This window comes from Folsomia candida, unplaced genomic scaffold, assembly GCF_002217175.1.
Source record: "Folsomia candida strain VU population unplaced genomic scaffold, ASM221717v1 Fcan01_Sc004, whole genome shotgun sequence".
NCBI lineage: Eukaryota > Metazoa > Arthropoda > Collembola > Entomobryomorpha > Isotomidae > Folsomia > Folsomia candida.
The window spans coordinates 11780961-11797105 of NW_019091196.1; the positions used below are offsets into that span (position 1 = coordinate 11780961).

General features: G+C 38.6%; 1 protein-coding gene across 5 annotated transcripts in view; it reads right to left on the reverse strand.

Annotated features, from left to right (window-relative positions):
* Positions 1 to 16145, reverse strand: part of LOC110849169 (somatostatin receptor type 2) — a 53395-nt gene that overhangs the window by 18316 nt on the left and 18934 nt on the right. For 3 of the 5 annotated variants that reach the window (XM_035850838.1, XM_035850836.1, XM_035850842.1), the window contains one exon: positions 10642 to 10823. The exons of the other annotated variants lie outside the window; for them this stretch is intronic. The gene's annotated coding sequence lies outside the window, so the exon portion shown is untranslated. The remainder of the gene's footprint in view (positions 1 to 10641; positions 10824 to 16145) is intronic. 5 annotated transcript variants of the gene reach the window in all.

The window sequence follows — 16145 nt, forward strand, 5'->3', positions numbered from 1 at the left end:
ACTTCGTGATTTGGTCGGAGAATCTTATCCACGGTTCGACCAGGATGCTTCTGGCAAAATTCTGCAAGTCAAAATTTAAGAAAAAATTCGATATGTGCATACAATCTCATAAAATGTCATAAATTTGTGCTTCATTGTTGCAGATTACCCCATTTGCATAAATCTCATTACAAAATTTTCTGGGCATACTGGTTTTCCATGTTGAATAAACTCTATAAAAAATGCCGACGGAGTGATCCTCTACTTAAATTCTATGTATGTATTTTGGGAGTTATTAGCTGCCCGCCTCAGATAACAACATAGGAAATATCCGACCAAATCTTAAAGTCTCCTTTAAATGTGTCTCTCCTCTAAAGCTTGTTTGAAACTCGAGTAAATAATATGCAATAATCTTTAGCCACACTTGATCCCAATGGCGTACTTTTCTCAAAAGTGGGTCAAAAGATCAAACCTTCTCTCGGATACTTAATCGTTTACTACCTTGAGCAATTCGACATGAAGTAATGGAATTTCTCTAACAAGAGAAAGGTTGAACCACATTACTCAATTTACGGAAAGCGGCTCAAATTCTGCAATAAAAGGTCCATTTTATCACACAGACATTAAGATAGGTAAAAGCCTGTTGGTAATAATTCCTTCATACACACACAAGATGAGGCCCTCTCATCCACACATTCCTCCATATTTAGTAGCAGCTCTCTCCCTCTATATTGCCTCCATTTCCCTGAAAATTGGATTGAATCGAGAGTGATCATAAACACGAACTGCTCATAACTTTCGTAATGGTTCTAATAACCCATTCCTAAAAAAAAGATGAAACAGCTTAAAAATGAACAAGTCAACTGAAATTTTCGGTGTAAAATAATTCGTAAATGAAATTTTATGAAAATAAACAAGCCCAAGCAGAATAATCCTTCAAAGGAAAAAAAAATCTCATGCTGGATTTCTGCGGATAAACTTTTTTTTTACTTCTTGATTGCTTTCTCCTTGTTCACTTTACTACTTCTTGATCTGAAAGTTTGGCACTTGTGATGCTAATCTGATGCTGGTGGCGTTGTTGGTTTATCCTGCTTACTTCTCATACATACAAGAAAGTCACGCTTTTTCCCAAGATTTGCACGTTGATAAGCAAAAGTATCAAAGTTTTCGGAAACAAAATAAAAACAAAGCAGGCCACACTAATTCAGAGCAACTTTTTTTCCTGCGCAATAATAATGCTAAAGTGAAGCCCCCGACTTTTTATACAACTCATTTTTAATATTTTTAAAAACTCTGCAGAGTTTTAAAAGCCAGAGGGAGAAAGCTAAAGCTCGCTCGCGGTGTGTGCTGGATGAGCTCGTGCTTTGCATTCAAAGTTGGGCTGTCCATCGAAAATTATTTTATGATCTTGTGGAATACTTTTTTTTTCTCGGCAGAGTGTAAATACAAATACTTAAATAATCCCGAATCCCACCCAAAAAAACTAAACCCATCGTCATCTAGCAAACCAAGCGGAAGAAGAAAACGGAATACGCCATGGTAAATAAGATAAACGCAATAAGTATGCAAACAAGATTTCTCGTGAGCGAGGAAAGTTTTTATTTTATTCTTGTTTTTTATTTATAATAAGGCCAACAAGGCCCGGCATGATTATGAACTTTCTTTTGTTTGTTCAGCAAAGTGGGAAATTTTCGTTCCTAGCACTGAGACCAATTTCACGCCTGCTGGGTGCCGCGAATCATAAACCTCTTCTTGTTAGTTAGGTTCGTAGATATTCGTACAAAAAAATTGAACAATTCTGCGATCTGCTGAACCAAACAGAGCGATGGGCTCGGTTGAGAAGTCACATCGTTCGTAGATAAAGACTCTCGCGTTCTAGGAACGAGTATACTGTTGAAGGTGAAAGTTTTGGACAAAGTTCAGGTTTTATGATGTTTGGTAAATTGTATTATTATGTTGCTTAACTTGATTTTATTAAAAGTTTGGTGCTTAGTGGTTATGGGTGAGTTGGGAGTGATATTCTAGACCAGATTCAACCGAGCACAATGTCAGAGTACGAATCACGAATCAATTTACTTTTCAACCATCACAAACTGCGTACTTTATCAAGTTTCTCTACATATTCTGCGTCTCTGAGTAAGTGAAAGTAAACTCAAAAGTTTAATTGAATTCGGTCGGTGATAAAATGAGGACAGGGAATTACACAAGTTGTCGGATTACCTATCGTGTTTGCGTTGCTTTTGCCTAAACGCAAATTAATATTGCTTACGTGCTTGTCAAGAGTTGGCCTTATCTAAGTATCAATTTACGAAAGAAAGCCGTTTTCGCAATATTGGCAACAATTGGCTCGAGTTGCCAATGAATTAGCTTTTCGACACACTTCACAGCACCACAAAATCTAATTAAGGCTTTGATAATCTTTGGTATTTGATCTGCCTGATCCTTTTATTTATTTGGACGAGTGACTGTTGACTTAATTTGATTCCAGGTTTAGTTACTACACTTATGAAATCATCATCTCGTATTGCTCTCATTTGTCGAGATCCTTTTAATGAAGAAAGAAGAAGAGAGACTTATATCTCATTCAAATCTGTCCTTCAATGTCCTCCTCAGGAGATTGAAGGTCAGATTCAGAACCTTGTAATAAATGACATCTGTATTCCTGCAAGGTGTACACATGCATAAAACATACAAGTTTTTTTCCACCTAAATCAAGAAAATCATCGGAAAAATGCTGGTTGCTTGGATCCTCGAGTGACTAAACTATTCAGCCTGATGGGTCAAGAGTTGCCAACTGGGTGTCCTACATTCCCTACCAAATCAACTTATGTGATGATCACGCACCAACTTTATCAAACTTCGTTTAATAAAAAAACAGCTCGAACTTGGACTGAACACTCGAAAAAAGATGAGAAAATTTCGTCTCAATTTTTGTCCACTCACTCACTCTCCAAGTTTCACTAACTGTTGCAAATATTACGTTTGAGATGAGACTTTCAAAAAAGTGACAAGTCCTGGAAAAGATCAGGACGCTGGCATAATAAGCAGAAATGCATGGCAAGATATGGCACTTTGATGATATGACGGAGTGGCGGATTGGAAGCCTGTTTTATGATGATTACTTTCTCCTCGTCCTTGTCGTCGTCGTCGCCGCTCTCCATTTCCATCCGACTGACCCATTGGCCATCTGCTTTTTATCACAATCCACACACACACACGGCATTCACTTCCTCATTCATTCATTCATGATATTCTGATTTTCATCCCACATTTGAATCCCGTCATGAAACGATGCCCTCTTTTTCCTCAGCTGCTGCTGCTGCTGGGGAATGATTGGTTTTGACAGCACGTTTTATTCCCTCAATAAACTTTCGATCAATTCAAATTGTCCCAGGTTCCCAGCTGCAGTGGATACAATGCACCAGGGAAAAAGACTACATTGCTTGTTAACAAACCCGTAATTGCGTAGGGATTTCATGCATTGTATCAGAGTCTGGCCTCGCAAATTAGTAAAGACATCGTCGTGGTTAAGAAGTTTGAATATTTTCCACCATTTGAGGCCACGATGCGGTAAAAGGTCCCCTTCTGCCGTTCATGTCAGGTAACAAAGTTTTTCAACTAGGATCTCACCGGGAAACGGCATAAAAGCTCGAGTCCGCTTTCACTTTCTCTCTCTTTTCTTCAGAGAAACAAAGTTTGACTTTCTTGTCGTCTGGTCTGACATTAGTTAACCCAGAAACACGAACTGTAAATTTGGTCTTAAACCCAAAAAGGATGAAAGCACGTCGTAATCAAGTAATCACTTTTAGTCGCGTCGTACCCTACACTCACACCCACCTCCGTTTCCATTTCCACTCGGCTGGATAAGTGTCTCCCTAAATGTGCGAGGTATATCTGCAAGCTCATCCCATTTCCATAAAATATTTAATACGTAGGCAAAGTAGATTGGGGTAGATTGCCAAGTGTCACACGAACCTACCCACCACCTTTTCTCGAAAGATTCACATTTCTTCACGCTAAATTGCCAATTACGTCCATTTACAATTACAATTACGAGAGCCAAGCTGTCTTGTAATTCAACGCTTTAAGGCCATGTTCACCAGCCACCACCTTGCTATATAAAAACGGAGCATTGGAAAGAGGAAGTGAAGAAGTCAGCAGTGGAGAAAGTTTCTCGTGTGTGTTCAGTCAGTGTGCGTGCTTATCTCTTTAATTCATTCATTCATGTCTATGCAGATAAGGGTAACGGGGTTAACGATAACGATTCTAATCTGGACGAATGTTCATTGTTATTTGCATATGGCTTTCCCTCTGGCTTTAGGTCACTCATCGTTTACTAATAGACGATGGCATCAAAACTTCCAACCAGAGATTTGTTGTCAGTCATTTCGTTCCTTCATTCAACCCACCAACCGACCAACCGAATGCGGTATCTGCGTGTGGAAGGCTGTAAACATCATGTAATAATGTGTGCATGACGGTGGTGAACATTTTCATATGAAGCTGTGCACACACACATAGAAGATGAAATCTTTCTCCGAAATCGGTCGGATTGAACGACGTTTATGACATGACCACTATTACGCAAAGGACACTTTTACTCATCCCAATAGCAAGACGAAATGATGCGATGGTCGTAATGAGATGGCTGGCGAGTGTTTCTGGAAGATTGTGTTTCATAAGCTCGTAGTATGTAGTACCCGCGCAAAATGTGGTCATTTGTCCGTACTTCGTACTTATTATATAACACTAACAGTTGTACGTTATTGTATATTTAAGTATTTATTTCATTACATGGTTAAATGTGAAAGAAGCTAGTTAAGCGGAAGTTTAAGTCCATATCGCCCTCTGACCGAATGTGTCGCCAATTAGCATCGCAGTGGCGCAGTTACACCGACAAACTGACCTACATTACACACGTTGTTTAGCATATGTGCATAATGTCGAACCTGTTAATGCATTCGCCATGATACTGGGAAGCAGGCCAATTTTTTAATCATTCATAAAATTTAATGAGAACTCATCACATTTGCATTTTGATTGATTCTATTAACCAAATGTGGAACATGTCTAGGTTATAAATGGCTTTTCCCGTCTGGTGATTGGGGCTTCCAAATTTATCCGGTTTAATCAGTGTGCAGAATCCCAGGTGCATAATAGCTTAATTCATGCCAACGGCGTATGTATTATGAAAACAAACTACTTACTATCTACATATCTTTCATGCATATCGTATGCATACTTTTGAGTCAAAACCATTTCCTTTTATCTCACGTAAAAACAGATTGATCAATCCACTCCGGTATATATTTTATGTTATATATGAACGAATATTGCTTGTTTTTCACTCCACTGATGCTCATGGGTCGCATGACGCAACCACCGTCTTGTAAAACCTTGATGTATATCTTTTCGACCACCTATTCTTAAAAAAAGCCCCATGAAACGCTTGGCATGTATGTATTCCTCTAACAAATTATATTTGCCAGGCAGACATTCCACTCCTCGCTAACATGCAGCAATGTATTTTAGGTTTTCTTTCAATCTTGGAGGACGTGTAGGAGTAGAAAGTGCTCGGTGAAAGCAAAAATACTTTCGGAAAATACATACATACATACGAGATAACAAACTAGACATTCCAAATTGTCCGAATTTTATTGCAAATCAATAGTCTACACACTGTACAGAAAGAGCGAGATGAAGAGTTCATTCATATGTCGGCTGCTTCACTCGTCGGTAAAGGTGACATTTTTTTACCCTTGGAAATAGAAAAATTCTATCCAAAAAAAGGAGCTGTCTTTTACCGATAAGGCGACCCCAGTTCTTTTACCGATTCAATTTTCTAGGAAATCTAGTTAGGCTTAAATTTTTTCAAGTTTATATTTCTGAAAGAAAGACAAAATAAATTTCTTCTTTGGTCAGTTTCTGCTAAAAATACTTTTTCCTTAAATAACTGAGCAAGGAGGAGCACCGTCTCAACAAGGCTGCTCATCTGTCGGCGTTACGTAACTTGTTTTGGAAGGAGGAGAAAGACAGCGATATGTCAAAGTTAATAAAGTGTTGGGAAATTTGCCCTGTACGACACAACCTGTCCATTCAATTTAACCTGTTACGTGTACATCTATACCTGAAAATTCCCAATTTAATCAAATGAAACCTTGTATATGTTTGGGTTTCATAACGCCGCAGAAATCCAATCTCTTATCAGTTGCGCTTATACAACAGGTCTGCTCACTCACTCGCGGTGGTGATTATCTTGTTTCGTTGACAAAATTAGTTTTGGATGATGAAATTAGTTTTGGATGAGTCCCAAGATTGTGAATTCGCTTTGTAGCTTAAAATAAATTCTTGGAATTTTTTTACGCAATTTGGCTCATGAAGCCAATTAAGGGAAAATTTCATTTCGTTCAATTATTATGTCCCTGCTGAAAATATTCGGTCCTTAATAAGCCGAAGTCTGATAAGGATTGATGTATGAATACGGGATGGAATGAAACTTTAATTAATTTAACTTATCTAACATATGTGGATACGCAATAGATTTACCCGTAAAGTTGAAATAAGTTTAGTTAATTCCTTCAAATCTGTTGCGAAATGGAGGGAAATATAGCGACTGGCATGAATCCTCTCATTTGTTGGAGCTGAATGGAGTGAAAGCAAAGTGAAAGCTCGCCAAATAGCTATTTTCAAGAGATTCCGTTACATGCATAAGGAAAATGAGGGTACATTTACGTATGGAATCCTTGTGTATTTAATGGACGGCGGAGAACAATACAATGGCACCCGTTGTTCTGATGGCTCCCTATTGTTCCAGGATTATCTAAGCATGGTGTCATTTTCAGGTCTATGCTTATTGTTCAACGTCAATTAAGCGTTATATGCATGCATGTAACGTGTATCACAATTTGTTATCGAGAAATACGTAATTCGATGAGCTCTAAATGGACAAAAGTCTAATAAAAAATGTGAAATGTAATAAAATACGGCATGTTTAAAAAAAATGATATTTCGCAGGAGACTGGAGCCTACTTCAATTTCAGTCTGGTTCGTGGAAACGCTATATTTTTCAACGTTTCACGCCCACTTCACTCGTTCTATTTTCTTATTGAAATTACTCCCTGGCGAATTTTAATATTTATACGGCACGCATGACTATGACACATGCAACAATGTTATCTGAAGATAAATTTACTGGTGTCTCGGAATAAATTTATTTTATTAATTCATGAGTTACATTTACATTCAGGGAGGGAAGAACGCCACAAAAATTACATTCATGTAAAAAAACGTTCTGGAGTCCATTATTCTTATGAAGCGGGTGGGGGGTGGTTAACTGTATTATGTGCATGTCTACGGGCGGAGTATTGTATTACTGGCATTGTATTATGATGTATTGAATTATTAAAATTTATTTTATCATTGCAACGGAAGAAGATGGATGTGCTCACATTTATTTTTCTAAGGTGAGACAAGAAGCACAATGGAGGTCTCCCAGCGTATACTCTGAGATTTTGACGAAAATAATGCCAGACAAACTTAATTAACGTAAAATTTAGAAAGGATACTGTCTGCAAATTCTGCTGTATAGCAAGCAGAGATATTTGCATTCACAAAAAGGAAATATCGCCCCCTCAAGAGAACAAATTTTGCACTATCCAACGTCCCTGCTCGTTTTCTCCTCTTCGGATGTAAACTTCTCCGACAAATCTAACCATTGGCAGATCGTATCTTTGGCAAATTTCATATTCATTAAATTTGGGATCGACTGACACCACATAATTTTGTCAAAATAGGAGAACATACACTAGGAGACCTCAATTGTTGGTGGAACCGATCCTTCATTTAGCATGCTACGAACTTGCGCGTGGAGAGATTCAAGTTCTGCACGTACGACATTTTCTTTACCGAATACAAATGCACCTTCATAATTTTACACTTTCACCATCAACACAAGTACTTATAATGATTTTCTCAATTTCTTGTCCGGAAATAAACTAACGCAGCTTAAATCTAAGTAGCTTACAGCGTCTACGATTCATGACAATTTACGTCACAGGCAGTTATTTAGGTAACAAAACCTTATCATGTTTATTGAATCGGATTGGATTTTATACTTTTTCCATCGCCAAAACGGAATCAGGGCAGAAATTGCGGAAAGAAACTAACAAGTATGTAAAAGAAGACCTCCATATGCAAATATCTCAGCGCACAAAAGTAGCAAACTGAACCAATAGGATGACAAAGATGTCGACAGGAAAGATGGATGTGTGGAGCTCTCAGGTGCATAAATCATACGAAACCTTTCTCTCTTGGCCCGACCAACTTTTGTTGGATTTTGATCAAGTAATATTCCCAGATTTTTCTCAAGGATTGCGAACGAAAAGTGGAAAATACATTCATGGGATGATCATCAAAGCATTTTACAAAGAAACGGGTATCCTTTGAGGATTTGAGAAAATTATGATATTCTCCAGCAACTGGATATTTATTCGCACAAACTACTTCTTCCACCCAGTTTTTGCACCAGTGAAACGAGCGAATACTAATTTTAGATCCAACGTTTCTTTCTGAAGAAAAACATGAATGATGTGTACCTGCTGTGAAGGGATATTATTATTATTTGCTGGCTGAACATAGGCACTTGAGTTTTCTGTCATTTTTCTTATTTCCCTTCTCCAGAGAATTCCGTATTCTCAGTAGAAACATGAACTTGATGAATCGCCTCAACTCTTCATCTCCTCCTCTCGAGGAATACGTGGAATGGTGACATTAAATTAAGATAAAATATGATGAATAGAAGCAACGCGAGAAGATAGATCTCCGTCGTCGTTGTCGTCGTCCTTCTCGTCGTAATAACCTCGAGATTCATATTACATACGCTTTTCGTCAACAGAACAGCTGCCACGCTGTGCGGCAAACACCAATTTAAGGTAAAAAGAACGCCATGTGATTAGTAGACTGTTCATACATATAGCCGATACTTATTCATGTATGGATTTCTTTGATATTTACGTAACTAGAATTGCCCAATTATTAACCGAACCGATATCTACTACATTGGATATTCGCCCAAGGTGAGACGACGACCCACCCTTTATCCACATCTCACTAATTGCCTCTGGCAAGTTTAACCTATCCACAAAATGTCTGCGGAATAGTAAACTTTGTGAAAGGCAAGTTTTGGACAGTGGCCCAAACATTGGTGAAAACATTGAAACAAGCAGTTTCAGTGAAAACTAATTTCTCATTGATTCCTCTCCTCCGCCCTCTCGGATGATCACTCAACAGAGAGCGTGAGGACCGATAAGTACTTACTCGATGATGATGATCAAGTCCCCAAAGAACAAATACCCGTGGTCACATCACCCTCCTCCTAATGGAGCAACTTCATTAATTTAAACTTAATTACGCAAACTTTTCAAAAGCAAAGTAGCACCAAAATTATTTATTTGCCAGTGCCAAACACTTTCTCCTAGTAGTCGGCTCACTCAAATGGTGACGACAATGGCAAAGTTCTCATCATTCCCTCGTCTCATGTGATGATGTCCACTGGTGAAAGTGAAAGTACAGCCGAACCCAGACCCCGTCGGGGCTGGTGACATACATATCGCCACATCACTCACTCAGTCAGTCACTCCTCTGGATCTTCTTGGCTAATGTGATTGAAAGTGCAAGGAAAGCAGAGTGCAGTAAATTTCTGCCTTAATCCACTTCACAACTTGCCACTCTCCATACAAGTACGCAGCCATCACCACATCTCTCATTTTATCCGCTCCACAAAACAAACTCGATTTGCTTTGACAAAGGCTGAGGGGACCTTATTTCGCAGAGAAGAGAATGGGAGCAGACAAACCTTGGTTTATATTCCTTTTAAAGTATTCAATTCCATTTTCCTTCAAGCTCTTTTGACTTTTGCCATTGACACATCCATCCAACAAATGCCGTTCCCTTTGAACAACGGCGGAGGTATTTCCTTCCTTCCTCTCCGTCCTCCCTGCTCAACCTTGCGAATTCAAGATTTCAACGTGATTACACTAAATATGTAGCATCCACTTGGATGAAAGTGAACGTTCATGGGTATTATTGAGATGGGAAATGGTTCTTCTTATTCCAGAAGCTAGATTCGATTTCCGTCTTCGTCTTCTGAACTTTTAGTCGAGCCATAGATGAAAAGTTATGATGATTTTCGTGGATGAAATGCTTCCCAGATAATGCTTAGACAGATCTAATACGTAATTATTATTATTGTAATTCAAGTTTATGTATGCTTTCTCCGCTCGGTGGATTTTTTTCATGATAAAAAATATGAAGCTCCACAGTCCACGATATTAGAGACACGGCACGCAGTAAATCATCCAGCCTCTCAAAGACCAGACCACGACAAAAAAGACGCATTCTTCATGACATTTCTCCTCCTGCTATCATAAATTACATACCTGGCCATGTTTCCACCCTGATATGGAATGTATGTACATTGTTAAAATTAAGCAAAATTTATGACCAGTCAGCATGTACAGTAGATTTACAAGCACGAAAAACGAAACCATTTCTCCGTGAGGAGAGAAAGGATGCTCCTACATTTTAAATCACCACCGCTTAGTCCTCTCCTCTTCTCACTACAGCGCCCCACATCCGGTCCTCTTCGCCATGTGAAATGCTCACCTGATGCTTCAATATTGAGAAAGCCTTGGAGTAAATCAACGTCACTTCACATCATCGTCGTCTCCAGAGAGTATCGCCACCAAAAGCTTTCAACGGCCCATCAAATATGCAGTAGGTAGCAAATATCCAGTCCAGAAAGGTCTCAGCCAAAGTGGTAAACGGAATCGCGTAACAAAGAATGCCTGAAAGTACAACAACCCTTTTGCTACTACATTCATCATATAATGGCGTAGGCGGTATTATGTGAGTTCTCTCAGAGTTTCGATATGTACCTAAGTAGATACATATTCTGGCTGAAATGTTACAAGTTGTGGAGGAGAATGTCATGTGATGAACTTTTTTTTATTTCGTCGCCCAACAAGTAATTTGTACTTGCAAATTTGTACCAGTCAAACTTTTGTGTGGTGTGGGTTGTTTTCGTCAAAATTCGAATAGAAATTGGATATCTGGCGGGGAGGAAGCTAACTTTTTGTATGTCTCTCTCCTTTATTTTTACGGGGGACGACTCTAATGTAATGTGATGGGTTGAATAGACCAGTGAAAGTTGGTAATGTAATCGGACTTAACGGAGGAGGACATCTGAATGACAACGACACAGCGGGAGTGGATACGCCACGTGTGCTGTTGATCTTTCCAACTTCTTGGGATTACATATTCTATAGGAGAGGAGAGAAGCGATGGTATGGTGGTTTTTACGCCCAAATCGAAATCTGTACTTCCACTTCAACACATGCACATCAATACCCTTTGATTGAAGTTAAGGGATCGAGGGAGAGAGGACATTAGACAAATGTGGCTTGAATTATAGATTATTTGCTTGCTTATGTAGGTCCCAAGTCTGCACGATCAAATTGTCCGTGTAGTTTTATTTCTATTTTCCAACGGAGGAAATACTTGGAATCGGCATCAATAATTCTGAACGATTATGATGCATACTGAATTGGAAAAGTCGGCCGTTTACGATGCATACATTGCTTTAAATCATTGAAATTTTCAAATCGAATAGTTTTAATGAAATTATTTACTGCTATTTATTCATCAGTGTCCTGGGAATAAATGGCACTTAATTTAACGATTCATTAGCATAACACCTTTAAATTAAAGTTGTGGGAAACATGTACAATTTAACAGAAACTGGGTCAAAATGAAATTCTGAGAATTGATGAAATTCAAAGTTGGTGTTTTCCAGCCTCTGGAGAGATAACTCTTCTTCCACTAGCTACAAACCAAATTTATCAGAAACATAAAAAAGTGCAGACCTTCACAACAACTTTGTATGACATGATTTTCAAATCAAGAAAGTTGAGATTTTCTGAAGTGAAAATTTCCACCGAGCTTGCAAAATTCTCAAGAGACTGAAAAAAATGTGATGAAATAGAAGGAAAAGAAGACACATTTTATTTGGCAACAGTTCTCCTATACAAAATTGGAATAACTAGACCCAAGCGAGTGAAACTTATCTGGTGGTGTGGCCTTACCTGGCATGTACCTGACTGAAAATTTAGGTAGGCGTATTCCATATCTAACAATGGAGGTCTCCAAGCGTATGTTCATAGATTTTGACCAAACTGATGTCCATCGATCAGAAATCTAATTAATATGAAATTTGAAAATGGCACCATCTCCCAATGGTCGCGTTTGGCGGAGATATTTGCATCCAAAGAGGAGAAAATGGGCCCTAAAGTAGACAAATTTTACGCTTTCCAAATATGCTTTCTCCTCTTCGAATGCAAATATCTCTGCCAAAATCTGAGCATTGGAAGATAGTGTTTTTTTGCAAATTTAATATTAATCAAATTTATGATCGATTGACACTAATTTGACCAAAATCTGTGAGCATACACGGTGAGACCCCCATTGGAAGTAGGTCCAACTTGTGCATGGATCGACAGAGTGAAAGTAATGTCAACACATGTCTGGGTATGTTTTGCGTGGGTGTGTCAAACGTGCAATCACAGCTGGTGGAACTGTTATTTTATTGAAGCCTTAAATATGAAATTTGAGTAGGAAATAGGAGAAAATGTGTTTTGTCGGGTGTATGTATTAACAATTCGCTGATTGAGCTTGATGACGTGTGCCAAAAAATACAAGTTGTGTAACTTGTATAATAAATCCATACCTACAAATGTGTGTCAGTTTCATATATGGGGTACGAAGCATATGTAAATACATCCATTTACTGCAAATACTGCTTCAGACGGTGACAAGCATAAAATGCTCCCACTCAACTTTTATAAAGTCAAAAATACTCTGCGTCTACGTAGAGGATCCAAATTTCTCAGAATGAACAGAATCTTACTCATCAGCAAAAGTTTTACATTTTGAATATGTGGGTCAAAAATGATTTATAAAATTAAGTATTTTTTTCAAAACAATCAGAATCCTAAGAGAGAGAGAAAGTACGAAAATTAGCTATTCGCGATTACATTGGGACTACAAAATCCAGATTTTCTACCCATTTTCAACGTAAATGCCTTAGCTGTGTGTATCATTACATAATCCAAAGATCACCTCATGACGTAAAATTAGCATATTTTTCGGTGCCCACTACCAATTACCAAGTGCCTTGAAGCCGAAAGGATTATAATACACACCGGTCTCGATATTTCTCCGCGTTATAAAACACCCACGTATGACGTATCCCTCCTCGTGCATAGGTTATCCCTTTGTTCGCCATCGGCCGTTCCGCTTAACCTTTCTCAGTCTCTAATGTAATTTTGTTGACGGACAGGAGAGAAAAACCCACCTAAAAACCTAACCTATCACATTATATTACGAACGAACCAGACGCAAACACCCGCAAGCAGTGGTGTTTTTGTCTGATGAAATCTGATCCAAATCGTATTTGTTACTATCAAAATGCAACACGACTTCCCTTTCCCTCCTTTCACAAAGAAAAATCAGTTTCTGAAGCTGTTGACACTTGAGTAGTATTTCCAAATTTAAATTCTGCAAGCGTGCTTTGTCCTTGTAAATAAATCACCATATGCAATCACCCTCCTCCTCCAGGCTCACCCACCCACCCAAAATGGCATATAAATCCACTCTATTCTATACTTTCTCTCTTCATCACTTTTTAACCCGAATCGGGGCTTATGCACCATCGTGTCCGTCTGTCCGACTAACTCTCTTTAAATTCATCCTACCAACTTGAAATTTTGCACACGTGTATTTAATATGCATCAAATGAGGAGTTATACAAGTTCGAAAATGGCCTATGGCACATGAAGTAAGTTTATTTTATTGCAGACAAATACTACGAAATAGATAGAATTGAGGTCATCGAGTCCTGGACTTGATTGCATTTTGTTTCGGTCAAGATAATTGGAAATGTCACACGAGAGTACAACTAATAATTATTAGAGGTGAATCTCAAGTTTCTTATCCAATCACTTTTCCAGACAACTCTGATAACACTTACGTACATAGTTCTCAACCAAAGTATGAAGTTGTTCCGATGGTGATGTATCGTAAAAGTTGTGGCCTCAACAAAGCCCTGCCACTGAGGACGACGATAATGAAGTGCTCGATATTTTTATGGTGCTACAATAAGCAAACAGCAACATGAAAATTCCATTGTGTTATTTTTTGACAGCAACATTTTCACCTTCCTTCCCAAACTTTCTTTGTATGCTTTCCTTCCCCAAAAAGTACGTGCATTGATTGAACAAATATATTCGCTATATCATTATCGACCATTCAACACGCCTTTCTCCCTGTCTTTCGCTCCCAAAAGCATACTCACAAGTGAGTTCGCAGTACTTGGCACACACTAGAATTTGCAACTTTCACAATATTTTGTATTTATTTCTTCCCCAGATTTAGGATAGCACACGTAACAGAACGGCAAAAATACAGTCTAGGAAAAGGGAATGCGAGGGGTGTGACTATTTCGAGAGGTAATCACACACAAAAATCAATGTTTGTTTGATTCTCAACTTTTATTGAGCGTGTTGTGTTGTGGATTGCCGAGTGAGATTATTGTAACGGATGCAAGCTTTTTTTTCCTACTCACGCGTAAAAACAGAAACATTTCAAATGTGGAAGAAATAGAAATGGTGGAAAAAATTATTTGCGAAATCGACGGTGTGTTCCGAAAAGGCGATAGATTTGAGTGGCACCTTTATAAAGCAGGCAGAATTCACAACTCACACGGCAGAACAATCCCTCTTCAACTTGAATCTCTCGCCATGCATCAATAATAAATTTATGCAGGTATGGAATAATGGGTTGAATAGAAAATCCGTTTTTGAAGGGCATGCCACGTAGAAAATGCAGTATTAATGCAGCACCGAACCATGGTTCGGTTAATATGCTGTGAATAATAAGCAGAGTATTCTACACATAATCCAGTCCTATGCACATGAATACAGACAACATGCAAACAAGTAGGGATACAATGACACAATTCCTGACAACGCACATCACTCGGAAATAATAAGTCTGTGTTCCAAATTTCCTGATGTCGGATATACAGTACACGGACGGAAAATTCAGATTGCGAGATATTATTACCAAATCTGACTGTCATCTCGCTTGAATTGGATCGGAACGTCATCCGACGTTTTGGTGACGGACGAACAAATTCCATTATTAATTGCTACTTCCATTCCACCTACGTACGAATATTTCAATTGAATAGTCTCTCTTTCTCATTGTCAATCTTAAAGATTGTCACATTTTACCACTAACCGACCGTCTCACCAACCTCACATTTATCTTTTCACGTCATGTTCCTTTAGGAGTTTTGTCCTTGAAATTTCTTTAGGGAGAAACGAAACAGTTCTGCAATTGACTTAAGAAAACAGGTCGCGATTAACTGTCAGACGTTGTGTCGTACCTACGTGTTCGTTCCTTTGAAAAGTGGGATTCAAGAGAGCAAAGCAACAAATGATGTTTTTATTCTATTCCCATTTGAATTGAATTCTATCTCGGTCGCCACTTGACATCATATTGTGTGTTTCGCCGAGAAACGAAGGATAAGCTGTGGGATCCATGTCGTGCGCTGGTATTAAGTAAGAGACCAGACCAGACCAGACCACCCACCCGTGGTTCTCCTACATTTTCCTTCTCCATGAAAATTCGCGAATAATTCTTGCAAAACCTTTCCCATACGTATTTACGATTATGTTATGTATGTTGTAACGCATTATACGGGTGGGTTCAATTTATTATCTCTTGATAAGAGAACCTTGTCAATGTCGCACAATAGCTTATGAGATGAGATAACCGATAACAAAGAGTTGAATGGAATCTAGTCGTTCGAATGCATGTATTTTGTTGTACCTATTTCTGTACCACGACCACAGCTGCCACGCCACCCTTCTTCCGAGATAAATGCAACAGTCTTTCATAAAATTGTCATCTCTTCTTTTCCAGAATTTTTCTCATTTCACACACGACTCGTTTTGCCTGCTTTATTCCTGAGAACAAACCCAGGTGATTGGCCAACTCGACCGAAAGTTAGATTTTTCAAATAGGATTGCGGCGACATAATTCTGAAT